General features: G+C 42.2%; 1 protein-coding gene across 2 annotated transcripts in view; it reads right to left on the bottom strand.

The window, feature by feature from the left end:
* Nucleotides 1-18,329, bottom strand: part of LOC105834483 (mucin-5AC) — a 188,535-nt gene that overhangs the window by 117,537 nt on the left and 52,669 nt on the right. For both annotated transcript variants that reach the window (XM_036283290.1, XM_036283289.1), the window contains one exon: nt 9,759-9,908. The gene's annotated coding sequence lies outside the window, so the exon portion shown is untranslated. The remainder of the gene's footprint in view (nt 1-9,758; nt 9,909-18,329) is intronic.

Genomic DNA, 18,329 nt, shown 5'->3' with positions numbered 1-18,329 from the left:
AACAAGAATAATTTAAACCAGACCGTTTAAGTGTAATCAGGTAAATAAGTAAAGAGCGCCAAGTACGTCCGATCCTGTTGTCTAATATTGTTTTATATGTATATCTTAAATACATATGTAATTTTTTTGAATATTACTACATGCCCAGCTAGTCGAATTGGTGTTACACTCATCACGGAACGAAATATCCAGGTCAGAACTTTGGTTGAGGTAATTTTTTTTACAACAAATTATTTCTAATGTTTTTCTTAAGATACTTGCCTATCATTATTACCCTGCGAATCAGTTCAATTATGGCACTAGAAACCAATTTGTGATATTTGTAACTTCAGTTTGCGATTGCGTTTCAAGATTAACTGTTTGCGCAGTTTATAAAAGCTAAAAATGTACTTAAGATTATATAGTTTAAAAATAAATAATATTAAGTATAAAGAGCTTCAAGTTGGTGTTTATCACTTCTTTTATATTTTCAGAAACTTCTTGAGCCATGGAAAGAGAGAAATTTTTCTCCGCACGAAAATACAAATTTACCGAAATAAGTGCAAAACTTTATGAAAAATTAATTAGCGTTGACGCAAAAAATACATAATGTATATCATTTTTAAAAAATATAAGGCAAATAAAACATATTTTAATTCATTAAGTGTACAACCTTTTTCATTATTATTCCCAAAATATTTCCTTATTCTCAAAGCTTTCTTACTTTTCTATAAAAATGGGTTTTAATTGACACTTGATAAACAGTAAATACCTACCAAACTCATAAATAATATATATATACAAAACTTGACATTGGAGCGAAACGACGATTCCACCTCTCGCAAGTTCTCGATATCGTGCTTAATTGTCGTACATGCTAATTGGTACAGGCAACCATACGGAAATCGCTTCTGTCGGCGAGCCCGGGAGCATACGCTATGTTTATGCATTAGTGCATAGCATAGTTCGTTGTGTTAGCTCCTGCTCCGCATTCCGCTTGCCCACATCCCCTCCCTCTTCCACGAAACCGATTCAGCTGCCGCTGTGTAGAACTCCGGTAGCCGTAAATCGATTTATAACTTGTACAAGTCGATTCGAGAGTAACCGTTACTCGCCTCTTCCCTTACGGCCTTCTTTTATAAAATATATAATTATCAATCTGTAATCTTTCGTGTGCACTAAAAATCAGACAAAATCAAATACTGATCGATTTCAGCAATCACCAGTGTCTGGAAAATCAAGCATATACTCGAGATTACTTGCTTAATTAATTGAAATTATAAATGACGTATACGTGACGGAGTTAAAACAATCGCGCAGGGGGAAGCGAATATATTCGCCCGCTAGCGCGCGCGGCGAGCTGTCTCGTGCTTCGCGCAAATACGATAGATTACGTCGATTCACGCGAGAGCACAGCATCATCGATCAGGGTGTCTGTTTGCGGCATTAAGTCGACAGTGACATCGTCATTTCGGGCTCTCTCGGTTTAGATGCTCTTATTTAATCCCCACAATGGATTTCCCTCGCGCACCCAGGCGCCGCCGCCGCCGCCGCCTCCTCCTAGACGAGCTGCTGCCTCCGCTCGGTCTCCCGCGGATATTAATTAGCGTCGCGATCCTGTTCTCGACGCGGCGCGGCGCGGCGCAACAAAAAGCCTCGATGCTCGTCAGGACGCGGTAACGAGCGGAGAGATTACAAAATAGTGCTACAAAAGCAAACACCCGTGCGCGCACAATATATGGATACGGAAAATAACATGGAGGGCGATGGGAAATCGTTACCGTTTACTGCGGGCGTAATTTAAGGGTCTCGGGACGCGCAACAACCAGGATTAAACCGCAAGAAAGGCATCGCGGAGTAGGCTATCTTAGGTCTACATCTATAATACGGGATCCTTATCTCTCCTTACCCCCCGTCCGTCCCCGTTCCCGTTCGCGCGTGCTCACTTAGCGAAGTCTAAAGCTCCCGAAACCCAAATGGCTAATTAGTTACGGTAATTGGTTCGCGTTCGACAGTTCATGGACTTTACGAGCTCAAAGCTCACGGGCCTCCAAGTGCACGCCGGAGCAGTGATCAAGCGGATTTAATTATCGTGCCGAGCAAGAAGCGGCATATTCAAAAATGCTCGCTCATTATACTTTTTGAAAGCGTAATATCTGTCGTGTTAAATTAAACGTTTTTTTTTCCGTTCGTTCGTAAATTAACATCGAATTTCGAGGAGTTGTCGTATCATAGGAGAGAAAACGTTAAAAACACCGTTATCAAAAATAATTGGATTACGTTCGCCGAGTGATATGTCTGTAAAGTATGATACGTGTTAATAATATATCGATGGGGATACATTTAAACATCTGCTATAAAATATTCGTCATATTACTTCACCGTTTTACATCTACCCGATGGTAAATCTCGTTTAAACTTACAGCTCTTTTAAAACGTGACATTTAAAATGACATTTCTCGAGAGTCGCTTCTCCGGGATTAAGAAAAAAATGACATCATACACCGGCTCGAACGAAATCCGCGGCTTATCACCGTTTTATATATACATATATTGAACGTCTAGTCGTCCGAAGAAAGATTCGAGACAAGAAATATATATATTCAATCGCGACGATTTATTCCGCGCGGCGCAGCGCTCCGCGTACGTGGTGTATCTCAATATTTCCCCTTCAACACAAAACCGGGAAATATATCGGAACTTTTTCAATTCGATTCAACGAGCTTAGCAGACAAACTTGCGCGGCGGCGGCGGCGGCGGCGGCGAAGGGAGACCCGGGCGCTGCATATCTCGCGAAATAAATAAAACGCGACTCGCCCGCGGCCGCGGAATAAATGCAAAAAGTGTATCATCCGCCGCCACGTTCCCACCATCCGTAAATGCAGCTGTTATCGTTAATCATCGCGCCGCCGCCGCCGCCGTGCGCTCCGTCCAATCGTTTGCGCTTTATTCTATTCGTGAATGCTTCACACGTGCGATACTTTCATTACTCGCGATAACACGATAATCCCGTTTACCGCAACGAAGTGCGTGAATCTAATCCCGATTTTAAGGAAGATAAAAAAAAAATTTTCCCGGGAAAAACCAACAGCGAACAGAAGCGAAGCATTTTTTTCTCTCTTGTACATACATTCCGTTTTATTCCATCCCACTCTATTTTGTCCTTTATCCGTTATGGTTTAAATAATAACGCAACAGATAGATTGAATAGCACGATGAAACTTTCACAAAATTTCGTTCGCTTCCCCGTTTCCGCTCAATGTAATTTTCCTAATCCCTTTACTGTCAGCACAAAAAGTTTATTTTCGACTATAGTAGCCCGTAATTTGTGTGTTTTATTAATCTCATCGCGGCCGACATTACAATAATAACACAAATCATTAATATAGAAATATATATCCAGTTTCCATAAGTTCGATTTACCTTTCAAACTCTTAATATTCAAACGCAACAATTAATTTTGCGCTTTATTGTAAAAACACATTAGATATAATATCGTTACCTCGAACTAAACACTAACAACGTAATCGTGGAAAGGTGGTATTCTAGAAAACGCCGGAGGGTCATTCGGAGTCCCTGGACCCTTCCATCGATCCTGTATCCCTATTGGCCGATTGCTTCTAAATTCCAATCGACGCTCCGTTCCCTAACTGTGAATAATATCCCGGTGAACTTAAAGCGCATTATTGTCTCTCCCGCGGGAGTCAGAAGTCCCAATCAGCACCGCGCCGATGCTGGCCATTGTAAACTCGATCGGCAGTCGGGTAACTACGGCGTAAATTACAAAACAAGTTTCTGTACATATTGCGTTATTCTAACGTGTTAACAATATTTGTCGGTATACTCGTTTACCGAACAATAACCGTAACGTATAATTCCTACATACCTGTTGAGAAGCGCTCGACTCAAATATACCGGTAAGAAAAATATGTCACCTCCTCCCCCCCTTTCTGTCTCTCTATTGATAACTCCTTCGTGTAAATTTCGACACCCGATATCGCAAGTACAGCCCAACATCCGATAAAGAAAGTCAAGTTCGCTTTATTTGACTTTCGCGCCGTCAACGTAATCGGAGCTAAAGAGATAAGATAACTCGGTTGGAGCTTGTGATGAGGATGAAGAGGCGTTCAACGACCATACGCTTCTCTGTTTTGGCGGTTAGGGTGCAGTCCGGGGGGAGAGAAGTGCAGTCCGGATCGATGGTCGCTCCTCTCACTTTTACAGCTTCTCGCGCTCCCTCGCTCTCCCGCTGTCTACCCCGTCTCTCTCTCTCTGTTTCCTTCTCTCTCTCTCTCTCTCTCTCTTTACCCGCCTTTTCCGTCGCAGTCGTTGTGCTCTACCTTTCTCGTTCTCTCCATCCCGGAGAGAACGCGCGCGCGCAAGTGCGTTCACCCCGCGCGTGCATCTCCTCCCGCATGGTACCAGTTTCAACCCAAATGACGCATCGCACACGCGGGAGGCGCGCACGCACGTATATGCACGCACGTCTCCCTCCCCTTCTTCCAAAGTTGCCCCGATACGATGACCGTTTTACCCCTTAGGGGGAAAATTCGAGCCAAAGGGAGAAAAATCTCTTTTTGGTAAATCGATGTATCAGCCGTCCCAACAGAATATATCCCTCCGTCTTTCGGATACCGGAGGACGGAGAGCGAGAGAAGCGGCACAGTCGGGCGGTGGTATCGACAGTCGAACAATAAAGGGATTGAAAAATATTGCGCTCTGCAAACTGCCCGAGAAATTGCAGTCTCGCGCGACGAGATTCCGTCCGACGCTATACACAGATAACACGGGCGCGCCCGCCAAAAGTTACGTGCACGTCACGTTTTCGTTTAAGTCCGGGGAACTTAATAACCAAGATCCTCGAGCGAGGGCGAATTCCTTCTATTTTCCCGCGGAATAGAGCTGACTTTCGGACGGCGTTATTACGGCGCATTGTACATGTGCGCGGGCAGAACGAGAATACATGGCAGACACCCTCGTATCGTATAATGAGCAGCAACGAGAGCGGCGCGCGTCTTTCCTCTCCGCCCTCCCCCCCCCCCCGCCCCCATCTCACTTTCTGTCACCCGCCCGTTCGCCTCCGCCAATGTACGCGGACCGTGAAAAGCGAAAAAGAGACGGCAGTGGAGAATAGAGCGAGACAGAGGGAGAAAAGGGGAGAAGCGGCGAGAGGCTGGTTGGTCCTTTATAAAGCGCGCTCAGCAATTACTATTGCGACAAGCGTAATGCGCGCGCTCCGGTCCACCTCCGTGCCGTTTAAATCACCGGACGACGCTCAAAAGGCAAACGTACGAGGTAAAAGGGAAGAGAGAAAAAGAAAGAGAGAGAGAGACGGTAAACCTTTTAACGAGGACAAGAGCGGAGAGGGGAGGCGCAAACGCGATCGAACGCGACGCGATTTATCGCACCACAGCGATGTAAAGGGACGCGGACGCGCCGGTTGTTTAGAGCAGCAGGCATAATAGAGTTCTTTACGTGGGATCTCCTCTCCTCACTTTCAATTATCCGACACCGGGATCGGGAGATAATCGTCACCTTGTCACGTCATTATCGGCGCGTATGTTTAACGTAATTTGCCGCTAATAGTCTTGTTTGTCTAAATTATTAACATGAAATTGATAGTTATCACATATAACACGTATCAACATCGGAAAGGATCATCTATGCATGATAAATGATGTGTAATACGTCGATTATTAATTATGGATATCGTAAATATGGATTATTATTGTCGAATCGAATTACTGTGCGCACATATTATCAATGGCTCTATTTAGTATCTTAGAGATAATCAAACTAGTAATCACCCGTTTTATTACACTGGATTTGAACGAAGCGTGCAAATGGAAAAGGTAAAAGGGAGCAGACAAATTGCGTTAGCGAGACAAACTAAACGTCGAACTTTCTTCGTTAAAGTCAAGGGAAATTGTCGAGCAAATTGTCGTCGAGCCAACAACCAGGTAACTACATAGGAAAAAGGTACGAATATATATAAGACAAACGGAATTGTAAGATGCTGCAAAGATACCAACGGTAGATTTAATACGGGCGGCGATTCAACAGTTTATTCGGCACTCCGTGTGATATTCTCACCGCCGTTTGATCGTAACATTTGTCGAAACTCCACCGACTACCTCGAGGGTTGTGTTAGGGGAACAGCCGAAAGCTAGAAAGAGGGTACGAAGGAGTAAGAGGGGACGCGATCATGTTTCCCGACGATGCTGGAGATTGACGGTGGTTTGTAACCGGGTAAATGTATCAATTTCATGAGCTACAATAATAAATCTATCAGAAATAAGGCCTTCTCTTCAGTAATAGATGTGTCACTCACGCGAGAAATTTTCAGTAATTTGTCATATATAATTGAAGAATCGGAAAAGCTTTATAAAGCTGAGAGACTTTTTCAATTATATTAATTGTAAGATATTTCTCTTCGAAAAGACGAATTCAGCCACTTGTCACAAATAAGCAAAGTTACTTCTAAATTTATGAAGAGTTTCAAATATCTTTAGCAGCATCCGTAAACTAGGACATTTTTATTCGATTTGATTGTAACGTTATTTTGCAGCGCGTCTCCGTTATCCCGCGGCAATCGTAATAAGCGGAACGGACGACCGTACGTCGCAACTATGATGACGATGACGACAGCGACCAAGCTTTTAAAAGCGAATGCGTGCCAATTAGACGGACAGCTCATAAATGTCGCGCGCTGCACGTCCGTGTCATTCACTGACTTACCTGCCGTCCTCGTTAAGCACGCAGACGGGCTAATGATTCAACAGGTGTTGCGCGTCGGGACGAGCGAGTTCGGCGGCGGCGTGGCGCTTTTTCTTTCCCTCCCCCCTCTCCACCCCTCCTTTTTTTTTGTTCACGATACTGAAAGGACCGCGGAGCGTCGTCGATACGAAAACGGTCTCAGTCTGAAAAGCTTTTGAATAGGCCGAAGAAGAACCACTCACGAACGTGGACATAAACTTCACGGAGACGCTTTGTAAATTTTCGCCAGCTCTTCAAGACACTTAAAACTAGATGACGGAAAATTTACTGAAACGATTGTCCCTAAGCGAACAATTTTGCAAACTTTACATTTATTTATAATTGTCGTTTTGTGATTATCAGTTACGAGTAACAAATGCGAAAGAAATAATCAAATACTGTCGAATAACGATAGTGATACCCGATAGCCTGCAGGTGCCATTTAAAGAAAAGGTGCATGTAAATTAATGTGACAAATAATTCTTCCAACCTCGTTTCTGTCTTGTTCGAAAATAAATAAACGCTGTCTCGCGTATTACGCAGGATGGGTAGCTTTTTCCAAAACATTAACCTCTGACACTTTACAATGCTTCCATGTCAACTTTTCGCTCTTCCATTCACACCCGCTTCTCGAGCTCGCTTCTGTCTCGTGGTAAATGAAACAGAGAGAGAGAGAGAGAGAAAAAAAAGAGGAAGAGAGACCGAAACGCAGTCGCGAGATAAACGTACATCCGAGTACTCTCGCGGCGCATAATATGCCCTTTTTAATGCTCGTATCCGCGCGAGAATACCAGAGTGGTGGGGAGGTAATTTAAATTCAATGTACTCGGAGCTCGCTCGCAAATCGCTCCCCGTTTCCGCGTGCCCTCATAGTAAGCTGGTTCCCGATGCATCCCCCTTGCAGCACGATGCATCGTCCGGTTTTCGCGTATAACTGAGATATATTGATTTTGTTATTTACATTATATTCGAATCCTGTCTCGCGTGCGCGCACATTTCACCTTTCCCCGCTCGTCATCCTTCTCGACGTCGTTGAAATTCGTTCGGACGAATGTCGACACGGATGCGCCACAAAATACAACGCGAGATATAAAACGCAAATTTCAACAAATTTTATATTTAATTTCGGTCAATACGAGAGTACGCTTTTATTATTAATCGAACTGCGGTTGCAGTACGATTAATCAGTTCACCTGTCAATTACATATAATAGCGTGATGGACGAGATCGAATTGCGACGTTAATAAGCAGCGTTATCCGCTGAAACGTATGAAAAGAACGATCCCTGCCAGCGACGAATTAACGCTTCGATTTTTAATTCCGATGTAATATTACACGCTCACGATGTGTACAAAAAAGTTGAAGTTTAAGTTTTCAAACTTCAAAATCAATAATCTAAATCAATAAAGATGTATTTCATCTTTATATCGTTGAACGACCACCACAAAAAAATCACTGTCCGTATACGCACGATACATAAATCTTTCGATACGAAAAATTCCAGTGAGTTCACACGTTAAACCAAGTGGAAAAGTCACTATATATAAAAATCACCTTTTGTTGGGATTTCTCCCTTCAAAACCGACTCGCATACATCGTACCTGCAAGTGTGAATGTCTACACTTTGTAACCGCGCTCTTTTTTCTCTTCCCACTGTTCATGTGACGTTCAAAATTCTCAACTTAGATTTTACTTTGCACGTATTGCTTAGCGCGACTTGGATAAAAAATTAATTTTAAAAATATATACTGCACAGGATAATGGCAATCAAAAAGTTACTGAAACAATATAGCTATTTTATATTAATATACAATAGTATTTTAATAAATAAACAGAATGTGCGTACGTGGCGCAAATTAAATATTACTTTATTAAAAATTTCTTTTTTAAATATTTTTTTATAAAATAATAGCTATTTAATTTTAGTAACTTTCTGGTCTTATTGAATATTCATGCTTATGATATAATGTAACTTCGACGACTGACATTAACATAGTGATATCGCGCTCGGCATATAAATTCTTTTTTTAGTAATATTTGAAAATGTCATTATGTCCTGTTATTAATTATCTATAAACTCTGACATTCGAGATATTTCGAAATTATTCGCAAATATTTTAATGCGCGACATCTTTTTTAAATATATTTAAAAATGAATACCTCGTAAAAGTAATAAGATTCATAATTTTTATTTTTTTAAATGTACATATATATTGCATATATCACATTCTACAATACTCAATGCTTTCTCTTATTCTGAGAGATAATTTGTTCCTGGTCATTCAGCTTTTCTGACAATAATAGTGTTCTTCAATTATTTCATAACAAAACACGCAGAAAATTACGCCCAACGTCTCAAACTTTTTCCAGTTTTTTGCAGTTCAATGCTAAATCGAATCGATTTGCGTATCGTGGCATACTGATCGCGCGAAAGAGCAAATTATCAATGGAGTCGATACAAAAGTATGTTAAATGGTTGCGCAAAGTGCAAATCATGCCGCTCGTGCAGCCATTTCTGATCGCATTCAATCGGTAACAAGGTCATTGGCTCTCCGCGAGACAAGCCTAATTGCTTCAAGCTGCACACCATTTTTCAGCACTACTCGAGCGGTGAGTATCGTGTCGTAAAACCACGGAACGAATCAACGACGACCGCATTTATCGCCATTAAACGGGGATTAATCGCCATGTGTCGGTGCAACGCGACAAAGCGGGGCAGAGTTATGCAAATAAGTCACTTCGTGTTTCAACCTATATAGAGCCAGGACTAAATTCGTCGAGTTAAGCGTGGCGAAACTTAGTTCGCAGACGACGGTGCGCGACGTGTTTTAAATTTAAAAAAAAAACCGCGTTAAAAAACGCTTCATTATTTAGATATAAAAAAAAGATTATCATTATAAAATCGCGTGCGACAATTAACGTATGCAACTGCACAACTTTTCGACGTAGACGACAATCGATATATCTCGTTTCTTTTATTGTTCATTTTATTGTTATTTACGTGATAACGTATGTTTACTCACGTATAAATTCCCATTCGTCGATCCTTATCCCCAAGCTCCGCTTTCCGGGCGATGTGAAAGATCGTCTCGGTAATTGCCGGAGGGAAGCCCGCTCCGTTTCCGCGTTTCCTTTCACTCACGGGGCTCCTTCGAGGGGCAGAGCTCGCCAGCCTGGAAATAAAGGACACGTACGCTTTTAGACGAGAGTTTTCATTTGGAGCACGATTAAATAATCCGCGATACTAGAGGCTAGTTATCGCTAGTATTTACCGTTATCTGTATATAAAATAATATATATGTAATTGGATAATCATCTAGGTAAAGAAATAGCTTTATCGTATCTTCATTTAATTTATTAAAATACATTATCTTCATCTTTAGCTTAGATAAAAGAAGTGTTATCTTTTTCAAAGATACAGATACAAAAGAAAAGGAGGTCAGTTGACAACAAAATTATTTCACAATTAAGAGTATAAATATGTATAAGTATTCTAAGAATGATTTTAATAATCCCACTTATAATTACAGTTTTATTACATCTAATAACCCGTCAATATGCAAATTTCAATTTCGACATGTGGAATTGTTTTAATTATTATTATTATTTTGCCATCTTATATATATTCGAGAGCTTTATACATAGCTAGTGTTTCACACACATTTTTATAAATCGTTTTATTTTCGCGGCGTCACTGATGTGAATTGACAGTGAAGTCGACTGCATTCTTTATCGAGGAAGACAGCGAGGAATGCCCGCGAGGAATGCGATCGTTGATCACACTCAACTGCGAAACAATCCATCGATTTATTACGAGGTTACGTCGTGAATGACCACAACGTAAACGAAAAAGAAATTATTTGCGCCGGTGCAGGACGCAACTAGCTCGACGTCGCTTTTCCCATAAAGAAAAGGAAGAGTGTAAAGCAATAAGGAGCCAATATAAGTGAAAATCCCGGTGTTAATATGTGGCGTGTAGCCGAGCAAGAGGAATGCTTAACGGCCGACCAACACGCGATCCCTCCAGGCCTTTTTCCTTTATTTTCTCCTCTTTCTCTCGAGCTTCCCTTTACCTCTCTTTCTCTCTTTCTCTCTCTGCTTCGCGCTCCCCTTCTCCCTTTCCTCCCCTTTTCACCCAGTTCCCATGATCCACCGCGTTCGAAATTCATGAGCGCACGAGATGAACCGCGAGAATAGCGGAATAAAAGTCCTCCGGAACAGGTTCGGAATATATGAAACAGCACGCGGCAAAATGCTCCTTACGTGCACCGTGGTATATCCATCAGTATTCATAATACGCGCGCATTATATTTACAAAAATTTTCCCAGTCAAAATGGGATGTCGGATATCTGATTACTGCAACAAAAATATAATACTTTGGAAAACTGTTCCATTTATCGAGTTGTCTGTTATTGTTAAATATCAATCATAATTGTATCAATCTATTCATAGATTTCGGTTCATCGTCAGAACTCTCTCCGTCCAAATTCCATTGGAGACTCTCGAAAACTTTTAGGAAACGCAACTTCGAAAAACGAGTCAAATTTCGGGGTGACATCGTCGCCGAAAAGGGCACTTAATTAAAGGACACACGATTCATTTTGGCACACTGCGTTTTGGCGCGGTACCGCGCGGTTCTCGATCGTTTCGATCGCCCGTGCACACGCAAGTCTCGATTCGTAGAAGAAAAGTTTGCGGATTACTCTCTCTCTCTCTCTTCGCGCCTCTGGCGGTAGCTCGTTTATTGCGAGCTCGATTCCCGCGATCGACCGTGCGCCAGCCGACGGCGGCGGCGGGGACGCGGCCACGCCTCGATTTCATTCACGGCAGCAAACTCGCGCTCAATTATTCATGCGGAATCTACGCGCCGCGCCGCGCCTGCCTTCTCTTTCCCTCCGATTGAATTTAAGTCGCGAAAAAGCGGGAGCCGCCGTACAATCGCGCGCGGAAATGAATATCTCGTCGAGTAACATTAAATCAAAATCGATCTCCCGCGCTTATAAAAAGACCGAACACACTGTTATATACAGATTCAGCACATGTACATAAATAATAAATCTGCGCACAACAGAAAAACATATTAGGTATTAAACATAGAATTTTCGGGTTCAATTTCCTCAATGAAATGTAAAATGTGTCGTACAAGATATACAACATAGGAGAAAACTGATTATAAAAGTCTAATTCTATTCCTAACATCTAACATCCCTTCATTGCGCTTAATACAGCACAACGTATTTGTAGAAAATTGAAAACAAACTCGATATAGCTTTCACACGAGCAACAATATTGTGTACTATTCAAATATTGCAAACGTGTAATAATATTGAACGTTTTGGGGCCGCTTAACGAACTTTAGGATCGACTAACACATCTAAACTCTGCTGTAGATCCTCAATAAGTTTATCAAAATAAGAATATATACGAAATGCTAGAAGAGAATTCAAAAATACTGCTACGAGATCAAAGAATTAAATCCCGTGATAGACAGGATGCCCGAGGATAATAGCAATGAATATCTCTGTCTATCTCTCTCCCATTCTCCGTTCGGTGGAAAGGAAAGCCGCGCTGCACCGACATCATTTCACCGCCACGAAACTGGGACGGGGTTTTACGGGCGGTTATTTACGATCGAGGTTATGAGAAAGGCAAGGAGGGAGGGACCACACCACCGCCTCCTCGACCCTCCGCGCTCCTCCGCGAAATCTGCGAAAGGGTTGTACCGCCCGCCGAATGCAAATTACGCGAATTACGCTGCCGGAGATCCCGGCCGGATAACGATCAACGCGCCTCGCGCCCTGAACCCAAACCCGCGCGCTTTTATCGGGAGCGCGAGCGAACGAAGAGAATCGCCGAATCGCAAGCCGAAGAGTCACAAAGGGGGGACCGTAACGACGAGCTGGATTTGCGCGAGTGAAATGTCGCGTGCGTCCGTATCCGTATATCGACTTATTCAGCGAAAGAGAGGAATCACGATTTGACCACGCCGCGAAAAACGGCAACAAACCGCCTGGCGTTCGCGCGGCGGTCACGCGACGAACGTCAACCATATACGATACACGCCCATGGAGATATTGGAAACAAAATGCAGTCTCGGTGGTCCCGATCGATGGGAAATATCGGGGATCGGCGGTACACATTCATTCTCTCGACGGGGCATACCAAATTTGGCAAATTTGAAGCCGTCGAATACCGTCGGCCGGCCGTGTGTAAATGCACGCCAAATAACCATTTCGAAAATTTCTGTGGATATATAACGCCAGACAGAACTCGCTCGGAAATTATGAAATCCCAAGTGAATCTCCCGCGCGCGAGGTCAGCCAGGTGTTGTCTCTCTCTCTCTCTCTCTCTCTCGTCTCGTCTCCCTGACGAACTTCAGGCTAACGTGCCCCGGGGCTACCGCGCGCGAAATCGCTTAATCGTAATCGAAACGCGGAGAGATGAATTAGCCAGGGCAAAGCGGGCAACGGGACGGCAAGCACTCGTTCGTGGATACGACGAGCGAGTAATTTCACGGAGGAGGACAGTCTATCGATTTCGCGCGCAGTCGATCGGGTCGGCGACCTCGTAATCTTCGAGCGGTTCAAGGCCGCGACCGGTTGCGAGTCCGACGGAAGTGGACGGAAGGTGACCGGTCGTCGTCGTCGCTCGACATTGGAAATCGATTTGGCGCGATTGCGTCGAGATTACGTGACGACGACGACGACGACCGGTCGAGATGAATTTATTTTCGCGCCGCGCGCGCAATTTAATGCGCGCGCTGTTAAAACCGGCCGACGCGGAATCCCACCCCCGAAATGTATATCAATAATAATGAAAGGGGCGAGCCGGGCGAAACCGACGGCGTCATGTCGCATTTTAATGACTCAATTTTACCTCAACATTAATACCGTCGAATTATCCAGTAATTACGCTACAAACAACTAAGTTTTCGTAGAACGTAAATACGTAAATAAATATCTATGGCGCGAATAAATAACAACAGGCTGCCGAGGGTCGCTCTATGTAAACAAATTAAATAATCTCTAATTGAATCGCACGTATACACATACGGCAGTCCGCGGCGACGGTAATGCAACGCGGTGCAATTACCACGTTGCTCCACGCTCTATAATAGAAACGCGTTTATCCCCGTAAACAACGTACGGTGATAATCGCGCGCGAACCGCAAAAAACCGCCCGCGCCGGACGTACTTTCCCGTTCGAGATCCGATTGTTTCGAGCACACGAGGGAGAGAGAGAGAGAGAGAGAGAGAGAGAGAGAGAGAGAGAAACATTTCGACAACAACAGAGCCCGTTGAAAGAGGAAACGCGCGGGCAGGATGGAGAAGCGCACCGGCTGCTGCTGCTGCCGTGTAATCCCCGAGGCCGCGGCGCTGGCTGGCGCGGAGCCAACGCCAGCATCCGTTCCACAAATGTCGCTAAATATATACATCTAACCGTTCCTAAACAGAGTGCAAAACTTGGCCGATACCACGTGGATCAGTAAGAATCGATGACGTCGGGGGCGAGGTAGCCACCACGTTCGTTCGATCTTCCGACGAGCGAATCCAATTTTTATCCTTACCTTAAAGGTGATACGAAATAACACAGTTCAAAGTGTGAGCTAAGCACCTACGTGGTATTTACGCGAACCTAATCTGATATATGTGGAGCAGAATAAATAGAGTCGCCTCGATAAATCAATATCCCGATAATATCAAATCAAAAAGGAAGCACCGGTCAACCCCGGTTATTTCGACTCTGAGCAGGATAAACGAAATGTATGTACGTCAATTGAAAACTATTAAACCCAATGATCAAAATTAAATCGAGTAAAAATGGAAAAAAAAAAAAAAAACGAAAAAACGCGATATAAAATGCGACACGTGTAAAAGGAAAAGAGCGATCCGTAGGACGCCTATAATATAATAATACGCCTTCGTATAAATAACAATCGCGATAATGTGACGAAAGATAATCGGTCATTGTTATCGTCGGCCGATAACTCCACAACCGGCGACATCGTCAGCATTTACAATCACACGCAAATCACACATACACACACACACACACACACACACACACACACACACACACACACACACACACACACACACACACACACACGAGCGCGTCGCCCGACCTGCTATTGATTCAAGACTCGCACGATGTGATTCCGGTTTGCGACAAGTCTTCTCTGTCGTATGAGTCAATTGAACACTCCATACATCGAGATGGCTTTTGAGTAATATATAGAAGCTAATCGGGTGAATTTAACAGACGAACGAACGACTGAGGTTGATAACTCAATTTGATAGAACTCGGTCAAAAGAGGAGAGAGAAGCTCGTTAAAGAAATTCTCTCTCATCTCTTGTTCATTTAATGTACTCTCGACATTAAATAGCAATGAATAAGGAACGTTTTTAAAGCACTGTTTATCACTTTTTCATTCTTTTATTTTTATGGGTGTAAATGATATAGGATTTTGTTAAAAATTTTAATTCTATATATTTGTAATTTATTAGCTCTACTTTTATTTAAATTTTATAATAATTTTTTTCTAATCAAGTAATAAATATTATTATTAATCGTGTAAAAATATTTATACAATCCAGCACATTTGTATATAGGATATTTTAGAAATAAGCCAACTTTTAAGACAAATTCTATTCATTAAAAATGAAAAGAATCACATGAACATGAAAACGCTTATTTATCGAGCTATAAAAATTTTTTGTTTCTTAATATACATGTACTAATACAATTTTTAATAATAATAATTAGATATTATTAGGAAATTGTTTTTATCATTTAATTATAATTTTACTCTATCATTTACGCGCAAACAAAAAATAAAAACAAATATTCCTGAAATTTTTAACATCTAAAATGTTCTTTCCAAAATCGGTTGTAAATAAAAAGTGTATACAATTTGAAAAGAGTTTTTTGACTCGTTCATATAATTTTTTTCATCCTTACAATGAATAGAATATGCTCTTAAAGTTTAGAAACTTATTTTTGAAACACGTGCTCTGTGTATGTGTGTATATCACATACACACACACACACATCGTATATTATATATATGTAGATACGTCTGCGTATATTATACATTGACGCGTATCAACAAAATCTTTTCTGCATTCCAAAACAAATAGCATCATTAATATCGGCTTTATCGTGTGGTAGACGACGTAAAAAGAGGATCGCGTTTCACGACTCGATCTTAACTGACTCGCCGCAAACTTCTTAACGATGGGACTTTAAAACTAAGTTTAACCAGGCACATTGTATGCAAACGATGAGCGTATATATGCAACGAATGGTATAACTATCGATCTATGTGAAATGAGATGCGAGCAATATAACCTGATGTAATTGTCAACTCAGCTGGGGCAAAAACTTTTTCAATCGATTTTTCGCGCCTTCGCGACTAAAAACTTGACGAGCATGCCCATTCGAATGTTAATGTAGAAATTTGTAATAAATTCAGTAAACTGTTCTTGCAAAAAAAAAACGATAATAATTACTACCCTATAAATTTAACAGAATATTATATGTTTTCTAATCATCCTTTCGTCAAACACACGACGTTGAGGAAAAGCGAGCGAATGCAGAGAGTTTAGCGCCTGCGCTAAGTGCCGTTGTACTACTAAAGGCTGAAAGCGCGACAATTTAAGAACGGCAAAACAAGAGTTTAAGGGGCGGTCGTTTTTCGAGAGCGTTGACGCCGCGCGAACCGTCTCCATCGACCGGCAGGGTGATATCGTGCACGCTTCCACGCCGTTCAACGAACGGCCAAAAGAAACCAGCGGAACAAAACGAGCGAGCGAGAAGCACGGACGAGGAATAAGAAAAAAGAATGAAGGAGGAAACGAGCGAACGGGAGAGAGAAAGAGAGAGAGAAATGACTCACGTACCTACGCAGGATCTACCTGAAGATTATAGTCGGCAAGATACTCACGGTCAACCAGAAACATAGTCATGCCCTCCCTCTCTCTCTCTCTCTCTCTCTCTCTCTCTCTCTCTCTCTCTCTCTCTCTCATTCCCGTCGGATCTTTGTATCTTTACAGTGCGTCCGGAGAGAAAAAAAAGGAGAACTTTGTCGAAACCGTGCGAGGAAACGCTGGCGGAGCAGCGGACAGAAAGACGATAAAGCTAGATAGCGTACGACAGAAGGAAAGAAACAAAACCCGAGAGAAGGATATAGATAGGTTGAGACAGACTGTACCGAAATATCAACGACCGCGAAACAAACGTCGTCGACCCGACATCCTCGCTCACTCCCCCTTTCTCTCCTACCCCCGTCTCTTTCTACCGCATCTTTCTGACTCCTGCCGCGCTCGAACGGACGTGCCCGAAACAGACGTTTTTTCCGCCTTGTCCGGGATTTATGTCGACCGATCATGGGCAGAGAGCGGCGAGGGTGCTGACAAAGAGAACCGAAAGTCGTGAGCCACGGCGACGAAAACACGGCGGGAGAAAACGGCGGGTACATAACGACGTCATGATACACGATGACGACGATTCCTTTCTCTGTCTCTCCTGTTCCGCGAATAGGCCGAGAAGAATGTCTCATTTAAGCTAAATGACCGCACGCGTTTGCGATTGTTACAGCCCGGTGAAGGAAACGCTGCTTACGGTCGAGAATCGAGATAATGCGCGTGCGTGGCGAAGCTGGGATATCGTCTTATGAAAAATGAAAAATATTTCATAACACATAGAATTCTCAAAGACCGCGACCAGCTTTTTCTCATCTATATTCCTATATATACGTCTTTCTTGAATTAAAATTTAATAAATAATTAATAATGGTCACGGTCAAAAATCTTTGTAGGATAATTAAGATTAAGACTGAACGAGAAATATTTTGTAATGCGCAAAAAATCTATTTACATCCTTCTTTTCTTCCATAAAAACGATTTTTCAGCAATAAAAGTTATTTAAAAATCAAACAAACTGTTTAACAAAGAACTCTTTTCAGAACTTTTGGAGAGCTATAGATCTTTTAAAATCCAACGAGAACTATGAAACTTTCGCAGAATAAAGTGAAACGCTGCATCAAGCTGACGTCTCACTTTGTCCTGAGGCATGTTTTTTTTACCTTTAATTAGCAGACTTATTTGTCTCATCTATGGAAAACTGTAGAAAATAAAATTTTCAATAATTAATGAGACTCCACGAAATAATACGCCAATTTCATGCACGCATACAATATCGAGTACGATATATGAAAGCGGAAGAACTTTGCGGAATCAATGATCTTTACGCGAGAACGGACGAAGATCGCGCACGTTGCGATTACGATATCTTTTGCTTCCCATGACATCATCATAATTATCTCGTACGTCAATAATAGCGGAAGTCACATAAAGGTTAAACGCCGAAAAATTAAATTACTATAAAAAATCTCTTATCAGAATTCAATTATACATTAAATTAATGATATATACGGTATCTCTCTACGGGATGTGCTTTGATAATCTCAGAAGATTAGATTTAATAAGAATATCCTAGAAAACGAGATAATTTCTAAATTATGATAGATAAAAATAAATTGCGCAATTCCTAAAACCCTCTATCAATTTATTCAACTTTAACTTGTCAAAAA

This window comes from Monomorium pharaonis, chromosome 2 (genome assembly GCF_013373865.1).
Source record: "Monomorium pharaonis isolate MP-MQ-018 chromosome 2, ASM1337386v2, whole genome shotgun sequence".
Classification (NCBI taxonomy): Eukaryota; Metazoa; Arthropoda; class Insecta; order Hymenoptera; family Formicidae; genus Monomorium; species Monomorium pharaonis.
The sequence above is the reverse complement of the archived record's forward strand: the minus strand, read 5'-3'. Positions and strand labels throughout refer to the sequence as shown.